The 18,322-nt window shown below is 40.9% G+C and overlaps 1 long non-coding RNA gene across 1 annotated transcript in view; it reads left to right on the top strand.

Annotated features, from left to right (window-relative positions):
- LOC139609818 (uncharacterized) overlaps positions 1 to 17,625 on the top strand; it is a 55,359-nt gene extending 37,734 nt beyond the window's left edge. Inside the window, exon 3 of the long non-coding RNA XR_011685368.1 lies at positions 16,640 to 17,625. This is a non-coding gene — a long non-coding RNA (uncharacterized lncRNA). The remainder of the gene's footprint in view (positions 1 to 16,639) is intronic.
- The last annotated feature ends 697 nt before the right edge of the window (positions 17,626 to 18,322 follow it).

Below are 18,322 nucleotides of genomic sequence, written 5' to 3'. Positions count from 1 at the left end.
TAAAATAAGTTCATTTTTAAAAGGAGTTCTTGACCTCTAAAATCACTGCGGAACAGCTTATTTAGGAGTAAGTCCCTGTTTTGGTTGTGCTGCGCATGAGAATGCATACTCACATGCACCTTGGCGATGCAATGCACAGCACTGTTAATGGTTTCACACAATTTCTCACCTAATGTGGCACGAAATGTAGCATTACTTTTTATTTACAAGAATCCGCCACAGGGCACCTTTTTAAATTCAAAGAAAATACAAAATAAGTTATGTAAACATGTAACTGCTGGAGTTATGTTGCATTGATCTACTATCTACATGCTTCCAATAGTTTTGATTAAGAACAAGAGGGTTTTACCCAAAGGTGATGCTGCACCTTTAACCTATGGTTCCTTTTGCAAGCACTCACTTGTGTGAAGCTGGATTTAATGCTCCTGTTTGCGTGAAATCAAAATATCAGTCCAGACCAGACATGACAGATGAGATAAGAAGCAAACTCGTGGCTACACCCTGTGACTCCAGGCTATAGCTCGACATGCAAACACAACCATCTCATTAGACATATTGAGTTCAAATGAACATATTGTGCTCTAGGACACTGAAGTATCATAGCACTGATTATCAACTAAACCCTTGATTAAAATTCCTGTCTGTCACTACAAAAACTATCTAATGGCAATGAAATGTCTTTATTATAAACAGCTGTGTTATCAAAATAAAGTTGTGGGATCCGGGACCAAAACTGGGAGCCTCTAGATTAGACACACCTACAGCTGCTGTGGCTTTAACTGTAACTACTGAGGCATGGTCTTTGTTGTTTCACTGGGCCGAAATAATTGCACTTCTTCTGTATTTATCTAACAGTTTTCCCTTGATATTACTCCAGGGATCTGCCTCAAATGAATGTGCTTTTCTTCAACATTAACACTAGTTTCCAGGAAACTGTGAAAAGGAGTGAAGCTGCGTTGCAAACACTGGTGCAATTATCACCTTGTATTGAGAGAAGTTGTCAAAGAGCAGAGATGTTCAAGCTAAATGTGTGATAAGACCTGATGAACTTCTTTAAGTAGAGAAAATAGGGAGGAGAGGAAGAGGACGATGTATCTAGTTTGAGCCCATGAATTTATGAGCAGGCGGCGTGTTTCGCCTCGCTGAGTCACCACCAGCCCCCACTCCATAATTTGCCTTTTAACCCAGCTTGAACTACCTCCACCTCCCCCCTGTGTGAAAGCTTACTTTGTGCAATGATGTCACACACACTGTGCATCTGAAGGGTGCTCTGCTGCGTCCGGCTTGGTCGCCACAGATTAGCCGACTGACTCCCGTGGGTCAGCGGACCACATGGGGGCGGATTTCACTGCATCCAACTAAAATCACCTACGACTTTACAGATTCACTCAAAAGCCCACTCTTAAGGGGGTCACTTAATTTGCTCATCTCTCTTGAGTAAAACCCCAAATAAATATTCTTTTTGAAGCTGCCAGCTGTGGGATTGATTTTGGACAGAAGAGGGCACTGGTGGTTTTTCCATAACACTCCCTGCAAAGCATCCAGGCAAGTCAATCATGCTGCATTGCCCTGTGGAGTAGCCTATTCTCTGGTGCTTGTTCATATATAAATAGCCCCCCAAGGTGAATATCCTACAAATTGCCTGTCCGTGAGTAAAAGGTTCACAATTAGGTCTGTCATTGAGACTAGAAAGATTGAGACCTGATGTCAGGCTGTGCTCAGTATATCCGGCACATGGCCCTGTATCTTTTGCCTCCATGCATTTATTCTTCCTGTTTGTGTCTTTGCCCTGCAACGGAGAGGGCACGTCAACTCTATAACTCAGCTCTGGTAATAATGGCCATGAGTGGCCGTCCATCACTCAAGAAGCAGCCCCTATTAGTTTGTCAAGAGCGGCGGACAGACAACTCTTTGAGGAGACGCGCATCTCGTCGGTCATGGTTGTCTGTCTCGCATCTGTTGCGTTTCGCAAAGCATGTCGGATGAGTAGACGTGGGGCTGTCTTGCACTGAGTCACAGGGCGAGGGGGAGATGAAAGCGGAGGGAGCCCTGCAATAACGTGCACACACACACACACACACACACACACATACACGACGGCCAAACAAGTGAGCATCCATGACAGATGCAACAGAGTGAATGATGGGAAGGACTAAAAGGTACAGTCAATGCTTGAGAGCATTATGTGTGTGTTCTAGTGTGTGTTTTGCACACCACACAGCTATGTCTTTATAGTGCAAGTCTGCATTTCTCTATATGCATTTGTGTATGGACATGTGTGTGTACTTCCACTGTAAGTGCTTCTGGTGTGTGTGTGTGTGTGTGTGTGTGTGTGTGTGTGTGTGTGTGTGTGTGTGTGTGTGTGTGCTCCCTGCAGATTGCTGCTCATCTGTGGTTTATTCATCCCTGTGGATAGCAAGGGTGTACATGCTGAAAGGATACATCAATCATTGGGCGGGGAGTAAAAATAGATGGACTGGGTCGAATACAGATGTGTCTCACAACTCTGGATGCATTTGGAAGATGGGAAAGTGTTAAATAGAAGACGAAAAAAGAAATTCATTTCTTTTCTTTTTTTTCTGTCTACATTTAGTGGGCTCGTCACAGCCTGAAAACACGTTGCGCTCTCTCCACCCTGCCACCTTCTAATCCCACACACTGAGAAGCTCCTGCTGTCCATATCAATTAGCAGCATTTAGCTGGTCACACCACTGTGCTACAGATGCCTACATTTCCCACATCTCAGTGAGGCAGATTGCCTCCCATTATTAATGGCACCGCTGGGGAGGAGGTAGTTGCTGAGCGCTACACTGTGAACCTGCAGTTGAATTCTTGCCATCAGAGTGCTGCAGGAACCTCCTCCTCTCTGCAAAAGGTCAGCTGCTCAGATATGGGGACATTTTTCCTCCAGTTGCAGCACACTTTTATCATGCATTTTATCAACTGTTTGGCTCAGCCGCCCGGCTGGGGGTGTTTTCTACTTATAGGTATTGAAGTCAGCTGTCAAGTGATGTAAAAAAGGTGAGGTATGGTGCTTCTGCAGAGCACAGATTTGCTGTATATATGATCACACATGTGCACATGAATGCATCCTGCACTTCCTGCACATACCCTTGATGGGCAGGGGGGGGGGTGTAGAGTAGGAGAGCCAAGGGTGACTGATCGATCTTGGCATGGTGTTAATAGTTTCAATGATGGAAGGCATGACTCCTGTTTGTGTGTGCATGCGCGCCCAGGGGCGTGTGCATGCGTCCAAAGCTTTATTGATCGTGTGCCAGGGGCGTGGGTTAATGCTCAGCATTTTCAAGTGCTCAGGGCAGACGGCGGCCAAAGTCACTCCATGAAAAAGAGCTGTTGGCGAGGGATCTGCGTGTTTAATCCTTAAATCAAGAGGAAGGGGTTAAATGTTGCATGTCACCTTCATCTAAAGGGACTCTTGGAGGCTAAGAGTGCTCGGAGAGGGACTGCTGGTGTCTGTCAGTATGGAGAGGCATTTCAAGCTGGAAAGAATGTTAGATATAGATATTATTTATAGACATTCTTTTTTTCATCATGAAATAGAATTATATTGACAATAATTTTAATGTACACTCAAGAGTATGTGTATTATTCTTTAGTAATAGGAGCTGTAATTGTTTGCTTAAGTAAACCACAAATTGAATGCAAATTTAGCAAATGTAGCTAACAGAAATTATGAATTGTAAATGAAGTGTGCAAAAGACATAGACCATTATATAATGACTATTATTAGTCATATCACTGTTATTAAATATTTATATTAACTAAAACACTTAAGGAGCATTTACCTTCTAATTTGATGACGATATTTTTTTTTTATGCTTATTGTTTCGCCCACTGACTGATTGCAGCAGCACTTACCTTATTTAGTTTGTTTTTTTTTTTTTGTTATTTGGCAATAAATTCCTGTAATTTTTAGATAGAGCATGCAAAAAGCTGTTTAAAGAATTAATGAATATCTATGAGGTGAAAGGTTGTTAAATTTACAAATAAGGTTAAGATGTTGCTTATGTCGAGATTAGAGCCTTGTTGGGGGCCATGGCAGCTGAATCCTTCAGGTGAACAAAAACTTTCTCCTGGAATTAGCATTTGTGTGATTAAATTGGTTTGTTAACATCAAGGTTTGATTTGATTCAAACCTCGGCATGTTATTGTAATTGTGGTTTGATTATTTGAATGACAAAAAGGCAGTGATTGGGCAATTTGCAAATATAGTAATTCCAGTTATTTTCCTTACCATGGCAAAAGAGTCAACAATAGTACCAGGTCTGACAGATAATTGGATGGGTTGAAAGGGAGGATACAAAGTTTACTTTTTGTATCTTCCACTTTTCACTTAAAGTGAAAAGTAAAAAAAAAAAAAAAAAGTTTATTAAATAGTATTTTTTTTAATATTTTGACTGTTTCACTCTCCCACAGTAAAAGCATCTGGGGCAGGAGTGTTTTTGCATATCCTTGGGAATATCAAAAGGCTGTATTGGTTGTTTTTCTGGCGTTAGAGCAAAAAGTCAAAGGGGAAAAAGTATTTTGTAACTTTTGTAACATTCTTCATCCACACGATAAGAACTTCAGTCCCTTTACAAAGATCTCTGGCACAGTTCCCCTGCCCTTCTCTCCACTGTGGGATTATAACTGACAAATCTAGCAAACATTTATATTAACACAACTTTCTTTTTTTCTTGCTTTACAATTGATCAGATTAACACTTTTCCTGTTGGTGACCTCCAGTGCTAAGCAGTACAAACTGCCAGTGGTTTGCTGGACAGTGAGTTTTGAAAGCCAGAAATCCCAAACACTTGCTCAAGAATTTTTTGGGTCACTGGCATTGATCAATAACTCCACAGATGATATGTTATGGCCATTTTGTTTTATGGGGCAGTATAAATCTCACTCATTGCCCCTCTAAATGGAGTCAGTGAAGGAAGTTTAGTGTGAAGCATCGATACATGCGACGATCACTGCATGTCAATTCCCCTCAAGGATTTATCCCCCAAATAGTCATATGGCACAGGTGGCGTTCTCAGGCTTCAGGCCGTGCAGAAAACCAAACTTCATCTACTTTTTTTTCATTTTTGGGAGGTGAGTGTGTATATGTGTGGGGGGTGTTAATAAACCGCTGATTCAAGCAGCATGATAGCTGGCAGCATACACCTCCACTTAACAGCCCTCATAAAATTAACAGTAGCAATAAAACACATACTGCGAAAGTATGTTTCTAATGACACCTGGAGCCCCGCAGGTCATTTATGTAGGAAATTATATAGTAAAATATTATTGAAGCCAACAGCTGCACAGGATCAGAGGGCAGAGTTTCGGGAAGGGGGGGCATAGTTTGTAACACAGCAGAAAATTCAGGATTGTTTTTTTTTTTTTTTTCAAAAGAGCAACAAGAAGCAGGATCAATATAGATATATATTATCTCTAAAACATATTTCTTTTGATGCCAAGTATAAGTGGAATTTTTCAGCTTTTAAAAACTGAATCATACACATGTGGCTGCCATTTTTGTTATAGCCATCCCCGTGGCCATTTTGATACAACTATTGACACGAGTGTATTCCATAGTGCTTTCTGAAGATAGCAGAGGTTGTAAATTGTATCTAGGAGCTACCTCGACAGTCAGAAAAAGCCATTACTCAGGGCAGAAGTCTCAATATGTTTCAGGAAACCCAGGAGGAACATGAAAATTGAAAAATCATCTGCACTGCGCTGCAATATGGAGTAAATGATCCAATGCTTTGGTGAGAGGAAAAAAAAAAATACCCCGTATCTGTTGCTCCTCGTCTTGTGTGAATCATTACATCCCTTGGCCTGAAGCAACATATGTTAAGGCAGCAGAAGTTATTTTTATATCTTTGGTCACATACGTATAGTGGTATCCATCACTGAATCTTCCCTTTTATATGTCATGTTCCTATAAGTACTGCAGTAGCCTCTACAGCTCATTATCTCTGCATTTGTAGATCTGTTTTAACACCGAGTGCCAATTTCTTGGAAAAAAAAAAATCTTTGATATTTTTGCAAAGAATATTATCTAGGTCACAGCAATTATCAACTAACTACTGTCAGCTCGCCACTACATAAAGCATAAACCGGCTACAATTAAATATGCGACCCAAGTGCAAGTTTCTCACAGGGTGAACACAACCCTGCACTGACAGTCACTGGAGAGGCTACAAATGACATCTCACAGTCTTAATACATGGTCAGCAGGGAGAGCATGTGACTCAAACTCTTGGTTGTTGTCTGATCACAGAGCAGACCATGTGACATCATGAGTCACATGTTAATGTGGGGCATTAAGGAAACCAAAAAGCTTGTTTTATTATCTAAATTTCTTCCCAGATACAAACTGTCTACAGGATTTAATATATGATCTGACGATGACGATATGTGGTTAGTACTCAGACATTGACTCGTCCTTTTGATCCTGTTATACATTTATCAATATGTTTACATGGAGTCTAATGTTGATTGATAATGATTAGAATTTGTTTGAAAGCCAAAAACAGAATACAAATCATCTATATGAACACCTCAAGATGAATAACAATTAAGCTGATTACTTTTTGTGCTTACCTTCAATCTTGATGTAAATGTGTTGGGATGTACATTTCTCTTGCTCTCTCCAGTCAGAATGAAAAAATGCTAGCACGTAGGCTAACTTTGGTGCCTAATTTTGTGAAGTAACATGCAGCCACGCTAACAACTGTGTGGGGCCATACGAAAGCATACCAGTGCTTTCAGCTAAATGCTACCAACAGCGCGCCAGCATGCTCACAATGACAGCGCTAGCCTGTTGGAGTGAGCTCGCGGATTTGCAATGTTCAGCATTGAAGTTCAGGGTGTTACCATACTTGCATTTGCTAATTAGCAATAAACAATAAGTACAAATGAGGCTGATGGGGATGTCATTAGTTTTGCTGGTGCGTCGAAAAACTGCTAGCATGGTTAAAAAGCTGAAGGAATGTTTTTCACTTTAAAAGTAGTGGGAGTCATTTTTAAGTTCAAGCTAAGCTAAGCTAGGCTAAGCCTTGCTACAACATCATTGAAGAGCCTCCCAATGATTGATAATGCATTATTAGATCAGCACCCATCTCGACAGAACTTCTATACTGTATGGTTTTTCGCCTTTTCTTTTCTTTTCTTTGGAATAATGTGCAAGACAAACTTCATTTGGAATCACTGCCTTTATACCAGCAAAAAAGTGCCTATTGTGAAAGACTTAATACAGCTCAAGAGACTTCCTGGATAAATAATGATGAAATAAAAGTAAATAAAATATAGACTACATCATCAAGAAGTGGGGTGGTTTTTCATTACTTGCATATTTTTGGCCCGGTGGAGGAAAAGGGAGCACTCAGAGAGAAGCCCACCCATACTGGATATCTTAAGGTGACAGTATAACAGCATTAAATTCATGCCTTGAAATATTAGCATAATGAAAATGTCTCCTGATCACGTGTACAGACTGGCATGAATGTCTATGAAGAATCCACCGTCAAAAAATGCAGTTCACTGACTGACAGCAAGAGGGCATTAAAAGCTTGTGAGACAAGCAGCAGGAAAAATGGCTCTCTCAGGGCTGGTTAATGTCATTCTCTCTCTCTGTCTGTGCTCAGCCACAGGAAGCTGAATTCTGTATATTTAGAGGGAGAAACAATAGCCTGATCTCTCTGGTGTTTATCCTGGTGTCCCATTTTCTACCTAACCACTCTTGCAGTCCTCCTACGCACTATACCACGACACTTACGCCATTGTTATTGAAATCAGCCTCTGAAAACCGCGTCGTACTGTAAACACCGGGTTTAGAATTAACTCTGCAACCTCCACCTGGTGAATGTGTGTGAGAGGTGCTGATGGTAAAAACGCATTCAGATGCACTGTAATAACTCCCTGCATGTCAGTGACTGTGTCTAAAGTAATGCTTGTGTCTGCGCTCGTGATGACACAGCCTTCAATATCCCTGCTTTTCAACTTGATCACTAAGGGTGGGTGTTAGTTTTTAATGAGAGGGAGTTTTGACACGAAATCACTGCCTGCCCTGTGCTCCTGTCTTGCTCTAAATATATATTAAAAATTATACTTTCTTCCTTGCTCTCATTTCTTTATTTAGTGTTCATGAATATTTTTCAAATGGTAGAATTATTTTAGGCACCGGATTATTTGTTAAAACTATTGGCTGTTGACGAACTGAAACTCTGAGAGGATGTCAGTCGATTCAAACAGTGGATCTTATTTTAGAAAATTATTCAAATCAGTAAATGTTGATTTTGATGCGACATGATGGAGAAAAATACCATACTTAACTGTAATGGCATTTGCAGGACTCTATAAAAAGAGCAAAAAGGATGGGAGTTTAATAGAACTGGTTGGGAGAGTAAAGCTAAAAGCTTTCGGGGATGTTTAATTTTGGCTTTTAAAAAAACAAAAATGGAGCACCAGCACCAGGGAGAAAAAGAATCACTATCAATTGTAGTGGGTAAAGTCAAGAAAAGACATTTTGTTGTTGTTGTTCACAATCAGAAGTACAAAACTGCAGAATCTCAATCTATTGATTGCAAGGAGGAGTGTAACTATAAATCACTATAGGTGCAAGGCTATTTCATCCTCTTGATTAAGACCCCCTAGGGGTGAGGGTTTAAAGAGTGAAATTGTAATCACCCTCCCTTTGAAGAGGAAGGTTATTTATATTGCCTTCTCTTCTTGGGGTTTGAACTCCGCCCATGTTTGTTCAGCCAGTGGACTACATTGGTCTTTATCACAAATACAGCATCATTGTTGTTGTTTTCTGATCACAATGCTGCATAATTTTTTCTTTTCATATTGCAATGCACCATGGTCATGATAATTACTTTGACAATATACAGGGTTTCGATATAAGTGAACAATTATTTTGCCCTTGTTTATACTGTGTTGCACTGTCTTTGCACCTTCATTTGGCAGATAATGATAATGTAATTTGTGAAATCGTCAATTGTGTCTGGTTATTGTCTCAACAAATCGTTGGGGTTAGGGTTAAGGTTTTATTATAATTTAATATAATATAATATGTACAGCACACTGTGATACTGCCACTATGCTTCTTCAGATGTACGTGTTAGATGGTCGAACAGCTTCATATACCCCCCTCACCTTTCTGAGGTTGGAATTGAGGGCGCCCCACTTCTATCTGTGATCAGCCCTTTGTGTGGAGGTGAAGAAGCAAACAGGGTTTGATCTTCTTTCTTTAGTTCTTATCGTTAATTCTTCACACAAGACTTTCTGTCACTTTTCATGTGAACAAGCAGCGTTACACCATGAATGCCTTCCAGGAGAGTCTGTCTGAAAATGTGTGCCATTATCCCCGTATTCAACAATATCACATGTCTACCCACTCTGTGAGGGTTTGCTTTTCACTCAGGCTATAACTCTGGCTGTTTGGATCAGGTATAAACACATTTGATATCCAACATCCCACACAACATGTCATACGAATCACTTCTTTTCTAGTATAACCTGGCCCATAATGTATATCTGTTCAAAGCTAACAATTATGAAACTAATCACAAATAAGCTGAGGTTTCTCACAGGAAACTGGTTAGCAGAGGACTGTTTGCCTTTACTTATACAACCAGTAAAAATGTTTTCTTTGTTCTCTGACGTTGCGTCATGCTGCTCTGATTAATGATTGTGAAGCTGACATCCAATGTGATCGACTGATCGCCTGCTGATTTTAATCAGACAGATCCTGATGCATCTCATTGTGTTATTGTTGTTGTGACTAGATGAGGTTCAAACCTTACTTATTAAGTTCTAGGTCATTGCTATTTGTAGTGCCACTGCATGTTTTTTGCCAAAATATTCATAGCCTAATATCGTACTGTGTCTAAACATACAAACCATGAATTTTATGTTTTCAAACACATCGTTTAAAGTAGGCCTCTTTGATGGGCTAATACAGTTTAATGACTTGCTATTACAAATGGAACAGGTAGGCGTAACCCAGGTCACCACCTCCTGAGGCTGGAAAGTGATGAATTCAGGCTTTATACCCAATGCCCTTGAACAAGAGCCTTGCTCTATTAGTTTAGTTTAGTCACATTAGATGAATATTCACAAAAGAGTACACTTTAAAAGACAAGCTAATGAGATGGAATACAAATTCTGACAAAGGGACTACCCTGATGAATGGAACAGAACAGCTGGATTCACACAAATGACCCTAATGAGAGTTTCTAAAAGGGCAAAAACATCCCCCAGTCAATGATCCCAGATGCTGGCAGCGGTACTAGAAAAGGATGAAGCAACAAAACATAAAACACCAGCACATTTTAACTGTAGATCCACTGCTGATTAATGAGGGCGTCCCTCAGGAGGTGTACAAATGTCCCCCTAATCTGAGGCAGACATTTGTTTCCTTTAAAAGCCAATACATTATTTGACAAACCTCCTTCAGGCAGCTATCAATGTGGCTTCGCTGCACAGTGCTATTTTGGTTGTGAGTGCACCAGTTATATCTACTCAGTAACTGATAAAATAGTGATAATAAGCAAAACTGTTTCCTTCATCCAATTTTTTACTTGATTTAAAGTCTTTGCTAGAGAAGATACTAAAAACACATTAAAACACCAGCCAGAGCAAACGTAAATGTATCATATCCTGGTTTCTGTAAACTACATGAGGCTGGGTTGTCTTGAGTTTGGTTCTTCTTTACCGCTTGATGGTAAGTCCAATTCTGAGTGGCTATGTTTAGCTACATATAGTAACATTTTCAGCGGCTCATCTGGCCATTATCCTCCTCTACCACTCAGTGTGCAGCAGTGCATTGTGAAAAGGAGGCTGAACTTAGCTTGCTGCTTTCAGCTGAGCACAAGTTTATATGATAGAAAACTTTGCTGGAAAGACAGAAAACTTTGCTCACAAAAATCAGCAGTCATTCTCCTGCTATCCTTGTTATTTATGTCGAAAGTAGGTCGCAAAACATGGTTGCTAATTCAGTTACAACACTGTATTATACAGCTGGAATAAGCAGTCAGTCGATATTAATAAATTAATTTGACTACAACTGAAACTAAAACTATTTTGCAAACAAAATACCAAAAACCATCTGAACGAAATTTTACATTCTTCTCCCTGGAGCTCAAACAACAACAGGGTGTTTTGTGTCAGTCTTTGAGCCTCTCTTCTGATTGGCTGACTGTTTCCTGAGTGACTCACTACCAGGCTAACCATTGGTAACCATAGGTAAATTGTAGCCTACCAGTTTAGCTTAGTAATTTCTTGGACATTTTTCTGTCTTGTAGCCACTAGCTCAGTGAAGGAATGGCCGCTTGGTGTTGTGTTAATCATAAAGTTAAAACAACAACAAGAGAAGGTTGGGTGGGTCCAGTGGGCCATGCTGGGGGCATAGCTGAGGATGGTGACTGTGTAGTTGTGACATCACGGAAATGAAAAGAGACTTAGTGCATTCAGCATGGACTGTGGAGTGTTTTGATACTTTCACAGTATTCATATAGCAACTACACCTGCTTTATAATAAATTAAAAAAAAAATTGGAAATCTCACTTTCCAAATTATGGGACCTTTAATTTTTTTCTTTTATGTATAAAATTTTGTTTGTATTAAAATGCTCAGCAGCTGTTCAAAGGGGACAACTGTTTATTATCTCATCCATCTGTTTGATTTCAGTGTGTGTACAGAAGAGAGATCAGAAACGAGCTGAATCAAACCCGATCTTTTAGTGATGGAAAGCTTATCAAAATAAAATCCTCACAACCTGCACCGTCAGCCTTTAAATGCAGGCTGACCATGGTAGATGTAAAGCTTGTAAACACAACAGATTAATTATGCCTGATTAAAATATCAGAAGGATTAAAACATTAAAATGAATTGGCGACATGAGATAGTACAGTTAAAGATACCCTGTGGAGATTTCACTGTGAGCAAACACTGTTTTATTTACATTCAACATTTATCACTAAAAAGCTGTGTAGGCCTGAGAGATGTATTGAATGCATTTCTCATTGTGCTTTATGTTGGTGAGACATTTCAATCCTGGTGCCCTGACAGAGTTGCTGTTGTTGTTGTTGCAGACTGCTGCGATAGCCACAATGTAGAAGAAGAAGCCCGACGTCACTTCTTCCCTTCAGCCTCCTCTCGCTTCAGCAGTGAGGGCGAGCTCTTGCACCAGAACGACATTAACGGTGAAAATAGAGTATTAGGTATTGCTGTGATGCATTTGGTGTGCAGGTCATTTCAATCCAGCAGGGTCAGCCTTCCCATTACCCTATTGTTGACTTGATGTTGAGTTTTGTTGTGATTTTGTGGACTGGATTTCACCATTTAAAACAGTGGTGCAAAGCAGTTCAGAGTGTGGGCATCAGCTCTTATGTAAGATACTTTTTGGAAGCCCAGGCCTAAACTTGGCCTCAGAATTAGACTAGGAATATAAATGTTTGTGTGGATTTATAGGGATGGAGCCCTATAAACAGCGACCAGTTGCAGATCCTTACCATAGGGAGCCACAGACAGACAGGGTGGTCTGAATATCCTTCAGCTGAGATTATCATTGGATCCTAGAGATGCCCCAGAGTGATGAATGATAGGATGATAAGTGTCCTCTTGCTTGAACTTGGGGAAGAAACTTTATAAAAGCTGCAGCCTCACAACAAGCAGCCATCACCTCTCCTCCTCTACTACTGATCAATGACTGGCATTTTACCCTCTCAGCCTCACTGGACTTGAACCAACCATCTGCTCAGGTAAGCACAGAGCGAGCTGGACAGATACAAATCATGCTCAGTATACACTATAACTAAAAAACAGTCACAATCTCTGTGATGTCTGGCGCTACATTTTTTTTTTTTTTTTTCATCTAAAAGTTTTGGTCTTTGATGTATATGTATGTCCTGAAGTTGGCAACCCCACTAACACAATTGGGTAGAGATGCTGCAGTGATACTGCAATGATGAAGCATCAGCTGAAATTCAATTTCACCATTTCTGACTCTGGCACCCCTGGTGGGTGCATCGAAAAAGACACTTTGGCTGACCAGGATTGTAATTGGGATTTTAATGATGCTGTAATGATATATAGACAATAGGAAAGACAGTTTCAGAGTTGGCAGAACAGGGTTTGTCTCTGTGTTTGCTTCCGCTTTTAGTCTTTGAGCTTCTTTTCTTTTCCTTTTGTCTTCATTGAGCAGCAGCTCCTATAGCTTCTTGTAGAAACACACGTTAACAGCTAAGCTTGGATAAACACATCCAGGATACAAAGAGATGAAATCGATGTCGGACTTCTCATCTGGCTGTGTGTTTAATGACAAAGAAGCCTGTTGCTCAAGATGTCCGACTGTTTGTTTAAACACGCAGGTGTTTGTTCCTGCATAATCACACACAGTGCCAAAAAAAATTACATATGCAATATGCATGAATGCATGAGGATGCTCCATATGCAAATGCATTTGTGTGTATATGTGGTGGCAGTTTGTATGTGCATGCGTGCATATCTCTGGGTGAATTTATTATGCATGTGGGTATATGAAGTGCATATGTGGAGGCACTAAATTTCGATCATATGTTGATTGAAGACATTACTATGATCCTCAGCTGTGAGGTGCTGACAGGAACATAACGTACTCATTTGCTACTATCAGATAGCTAGTCATACATTATCCATAGTGAGCAGTGTGTCACTGTGGCCCTCTCAAGGCATACTGCTGGGGTGGAACAGAGTAGAGGCTATGACTTGGCACATCGCCTCTGTGACTCCTGCTGAGGCCCTGAGCTGTGTCAGTCGCCCGTCACTCCGCAGCATGTGTGCGTGTCTGTGCGACCCTACAACCCAAAAAGAGATCCCGCGTGTGTGCGTTGAGTGTGCGCGCACGCGTGTGTCACTGCGCTCGGAGCAGAGAGGAGTGTGGCTCACGGGAGAATGAGCAGGGAGCTGTCACAGGAGGGGAGGCAGCCACCGCCGCTCACCCTCCTCCCTCTTGCAAAAAAAAGAAAAAAAAAAAGAAAAAACACACACACAAGCTCAGAGATGGTTACAGGCCTGCCCACGCGCTTTCTGTCACTTCATTCGTTCATTTTTCATTCGTCTGATCTATCTCGCATGGGGTTTAGAAGACCAGGGCACGACAGGACTCAAAAGGCAGCACTCTCATGTTCTGACAGACTTTTCAGCCCCTTCTTTCCCTGTGTTTTCTAACCACCCACCACCTGCTGCTCTCCAAATTCAAGCGAAAAACCGGGCAAATCTTCATGTTTACGATACAGCTTATTTTCACCCCATTTCTCCTCTCAATTAGCTCTTCATATAAGTCCTCATTTATTGACTAGCTCACATATTCTCATCATTTCTTTTCTGATGTTCTGATTGGGGCTAAAAAAACTGAGCCGCATGAGGCCTGGGCGCAGCAGGAATCAAAAGTAATGCCCTGACAGAGATTTTTAAACACCTCTCATGTGCAACACTCACTATATTCCTCCCTTTTTTCCCCTCTGAATCACTCTGCCCGTTGTCAAAATCAATGGCATTAGCTTAATGAAACAGCCTTGTGCTGTAGATGTACGACTGCTGGATAAACTAACTCTTCAGCGGCGAAATGCCACCGCACGCCAACTTCAAAAGATAGTGGCTTTTGAAGTGGCATGAAGGGATGGTAAGCTGTTGCTAGCACTGACAAGCAAAGGATTTGTGAGTTGTGATCCAAAGAAGACTAGACATGAGAAGGAGGGTAACTTCTTGATTGCATGAGTGGCATTTTTTCCCCGGTGCTCCTCTGACCCAAGTAAAATATCCCTAAATAAAGAAGTTAAATGTTATAGGGGAGTTCAGTCAGGTCCTCAGCAGAGGGCTGACACGCCGTCTGGGTGATGTCAAGAGATAAAAACTGAAAGCTGCCCTGTTGGTGATGAATAGAGGAAGCAGATCTGTGGAATCACACAATGCCGCTCTGAGCTTTGCACTGAAATAAGCTTCATATCATCGTGTTCTGAACCAGATCTGAACCAGAAAATGTGCCTTTATCTGTGGAAAATCACCTTGGGTGCTGCCACAGTGTCGACACAGTTCATCTTCCCTTTATTGTCAGTGGAGGAAAAAATTGCTATATCTTGAGGTGGACTTTCACTTTAGGCATGTATAATAGGTTTTGATCATCACTTTGAGAACAGACATATAGACACCTAACTGTCTGAGCTACCATTTCTTTAGCACATGGTGGCTTGATATGCTACAGGCCTGAGAAATGTGCAAAGAGCCTGAAATACACCATTTGCCATTCTGCTAAATTCACATGTGGTTAATGGTTGCTTTCTATAGGTATAAATCTCCCCCTTTGGGAGATTAACTGAAAATAGGGAATGGAATAAATAATGGTTTTTAAGTGCCAAGATGAATAGCCTAAATAAAACAGTCATGCTCCACAAAAATATGCAGTAGCAGTAACTTCAGTGCCCAGATAGCACTTCTGGACTGCTTTTTATGTTTGCTTCCCCTGAATACAAAGTTAAGGTATGCAGCCATATGTTTAATGGGCTTTGTTCTGCATACCTTTAAGACTGTATGCTTCTTTGAAAGTGCAGCAAGATGAGATTATAGAGAATATCGTTCAGCTTTATCCCTGAGATGTGTCGTTTTCTGTGTCTTTGAACACCTCGCTGTAAATGAACATCCACCCATCCACCCATCCACTGTCACATCATTAGCCAATGGAGACAGGAGTTGAACTCATAATTTGCATTGTCAGATCAGAGAGGAGCTCCAAATTATTCAGAGACAATAGAAGAGGTGGCTGCAACATCAGCCAGGACACTGCGGTATTTCTGGGGAGCAGGGTACATTATTTCTCGTTTGGAACTGACATTTCTACTAGTTGGATAAAATTGTGACAAACAGATACTGTGAGCCCAGAAAACTCTGCATTCATTTGCAGACATTGCAACATTTTATTTCCAGCATAATGACAAACTGGCACAAAATAAAGGCGGACTGTGACATGTTTGACTTTTCTGGATTTCATAATTATTTAATCACAGCCAATACCAACTGACTTTTTCCTAATTAGTCCAAACCCAGTCCTTTATTTATTTAGCTGCTTGTCCAGTGGTGAGGCGAAGAACTCTTAAAGATGCACGGCTGCAAGCCGAGTCACTCTGTCTTTTGAATTTGGTGACTTTTAGGACATTTTGGTCCTTTTGCTTTAATGATGAGTTCCTGGAACTAAATTTTGGTGATAAATCCAGGTACTTTCAGGCCAACTGTGATTGGCCAAACCAATGAGTCATCAGAGAAACCAAAATTGGAAAACAAAATGGGGGGAAAACTCTCTCAGAACCAGCGAACTAATACGGTGAAAAAGCAAAGAGAAACCTAGTGCCAAAGCTTCACAGTGACCTTGTGATTCTTCCAGTGTTTCCTGCTCCTGTCTTCCCGTTCCAGCAGGGGCGTGGCAGCAGCACTGGTTACCTGGCTCATCTGATTCTCATCAAGCAATCAACACAGTATAAGAATCACTCATTCATTGCCAGATTGTTCTGCCTGCCATTTAAAGCCACTTTACTCTCCAATACAGCACTAGATTGATCGCTTCACCTTTTCGTGAGTTGAAACTCACCAGTGTCTCTTTGTGCTTCAGTCTATGCCTGCACCAGTGCTGTGGCCTGCTCGTGCTGAATTACCTGCCTCGCCGCCATTATCCACCACGCCACTCACCTGCTCCACGCCAGCCATCAACTGCCACACTCTCTCAGGCTACAACTGGACTCCCCTGTCCCTCATCATTCCCCCCCTGAACATTCTTTGTTGGCAATAATAAGTTTGTCATTAAAGAAACTTTTACTCAAACCACATCAGAGTGTCTCTGCTTTGGAGTCCAAAACAGCAAAGAAGCCAAATCCTAACGCCATATTGCAGGTCATTTATTTCATACAATGGGAAACAACTGAGTACCTTTTCCCTTCAAAAGGAGGACAGTAACAGACCTAATGATGATGAAACAGGCTGAACAAGCAAGGTTCAACCAAGCAGCAGGACAAATGTGAACTCGAAACACAGTGGGATCAACAAGCCGTCACTGAGCTCGATTGTTTTAACCCTACCCTTCCTGCACACTCCATTGTTCCACATGTCGAATTTGAAACACTCTCTCAGCTATATTTACAAGAAAATCATCCTCTTTAATGTTCTGTGCTTTGATTATCCAAAATGGCATGAAGGCACCATACAGCTCCATTGATCCTTAAGAAAATGTCTGAGCATCATCCTCATTTTGAAAGACGAGCGTCATTTGTCATTTAGTGGCTATTTCAGTCTTGTACCCTGAATAGGATTTGCGTTGCTGTTGCTGTGTCCTGAATTGATCCTTTCCACCTGGTCTTCTTATTGGAGTTGGCGCTGACAACATCCTTCAGGAGACCAATCATGGATGAGTGAAAAGCACCAACAAATCAATGGTTTTAGTCGTATGAACCTTCAAGATTGCATGAGTGGAGAACATGACTGTGACAGTAAGTTTTAATGGGTAGCTACAGAGATAACATCAACCATTCTTTATCTGTTTTATCAATAAGTAAATAAAATGCCTTTCAACCCTATATATAATAACCTATTTAGCTGTTATTTGCCTGTAAACGTCAAAGGTACATACTCTACCCTCTCGGCTCCTTCTCTGGTGGCATGGATATTATTTTTAGCTAGATATCCAATGTGCAGGTGTTGAAAAGGCTATGCATATAAGGTCAAATGTGTTGTCTGGAATTCCCATGTTGATATAAGTGACCCATTTCTATATCTATGATGTGCTAGATACTGTACAGAGGGGGGATATATATTATCACTGATCTCCTGCAGCTTGTTAGACAAAAAAAGAAGCATCTGAAGCATGAGGTTCCCACTTCATAACAACAGTAATAGTCAGGTTTTTTCCTTCATATGTGCTATCTAGGGTAAAATTGGTGTTTTCATCAAGCATCTTAACAACAATGATGCATTTTTACTGACTTTAATAAATAGATAAAGGCTACTGGATGTAATCGGTTGTCAATATGCTCTCTTCCAATCCACCACTGACCTCATGAACTTTTTTTATGTAAGCCTTTTTTTTTCCCCCTCAGCGCTTGACTGCGCCTTCTGCTCCATCTGTTTAGAGACCAATTTCAGCCATAATTTTCATAGCGCCAGGAACTCAGGTGTAAGTGCCACAGCTAGCATCTTGTCTATAATTGCAGCCTTGTTAAATCCCATCAGCTCGTGAGTATCATTTGGGAGGCCATTCCAAATGACATCAAGGAAACTTATAATCTTGACATTGTGGGAATTT

Source organism: Trachinotus anak, unplaced genomic scaffold (genome assembly GCF_046630095.1).
Source record: "Trachinotus anak isolate AG129_WGS33_773 ecotype Australia unplaced genomic scaffold, CSIRO_AGI_Tana_v1 ptg000026l, whole genome shotgun sequence".
Classification (NCBI taxonomy): Eukaryota; Metazoa; Chordata; class Actinopteri; order Carangiformes; family Carangidae; genus Trachinotus; species Trachinotus anak.
This window is presented reverse-complemented; position numbering and strand designations above follow the sequence as displayed.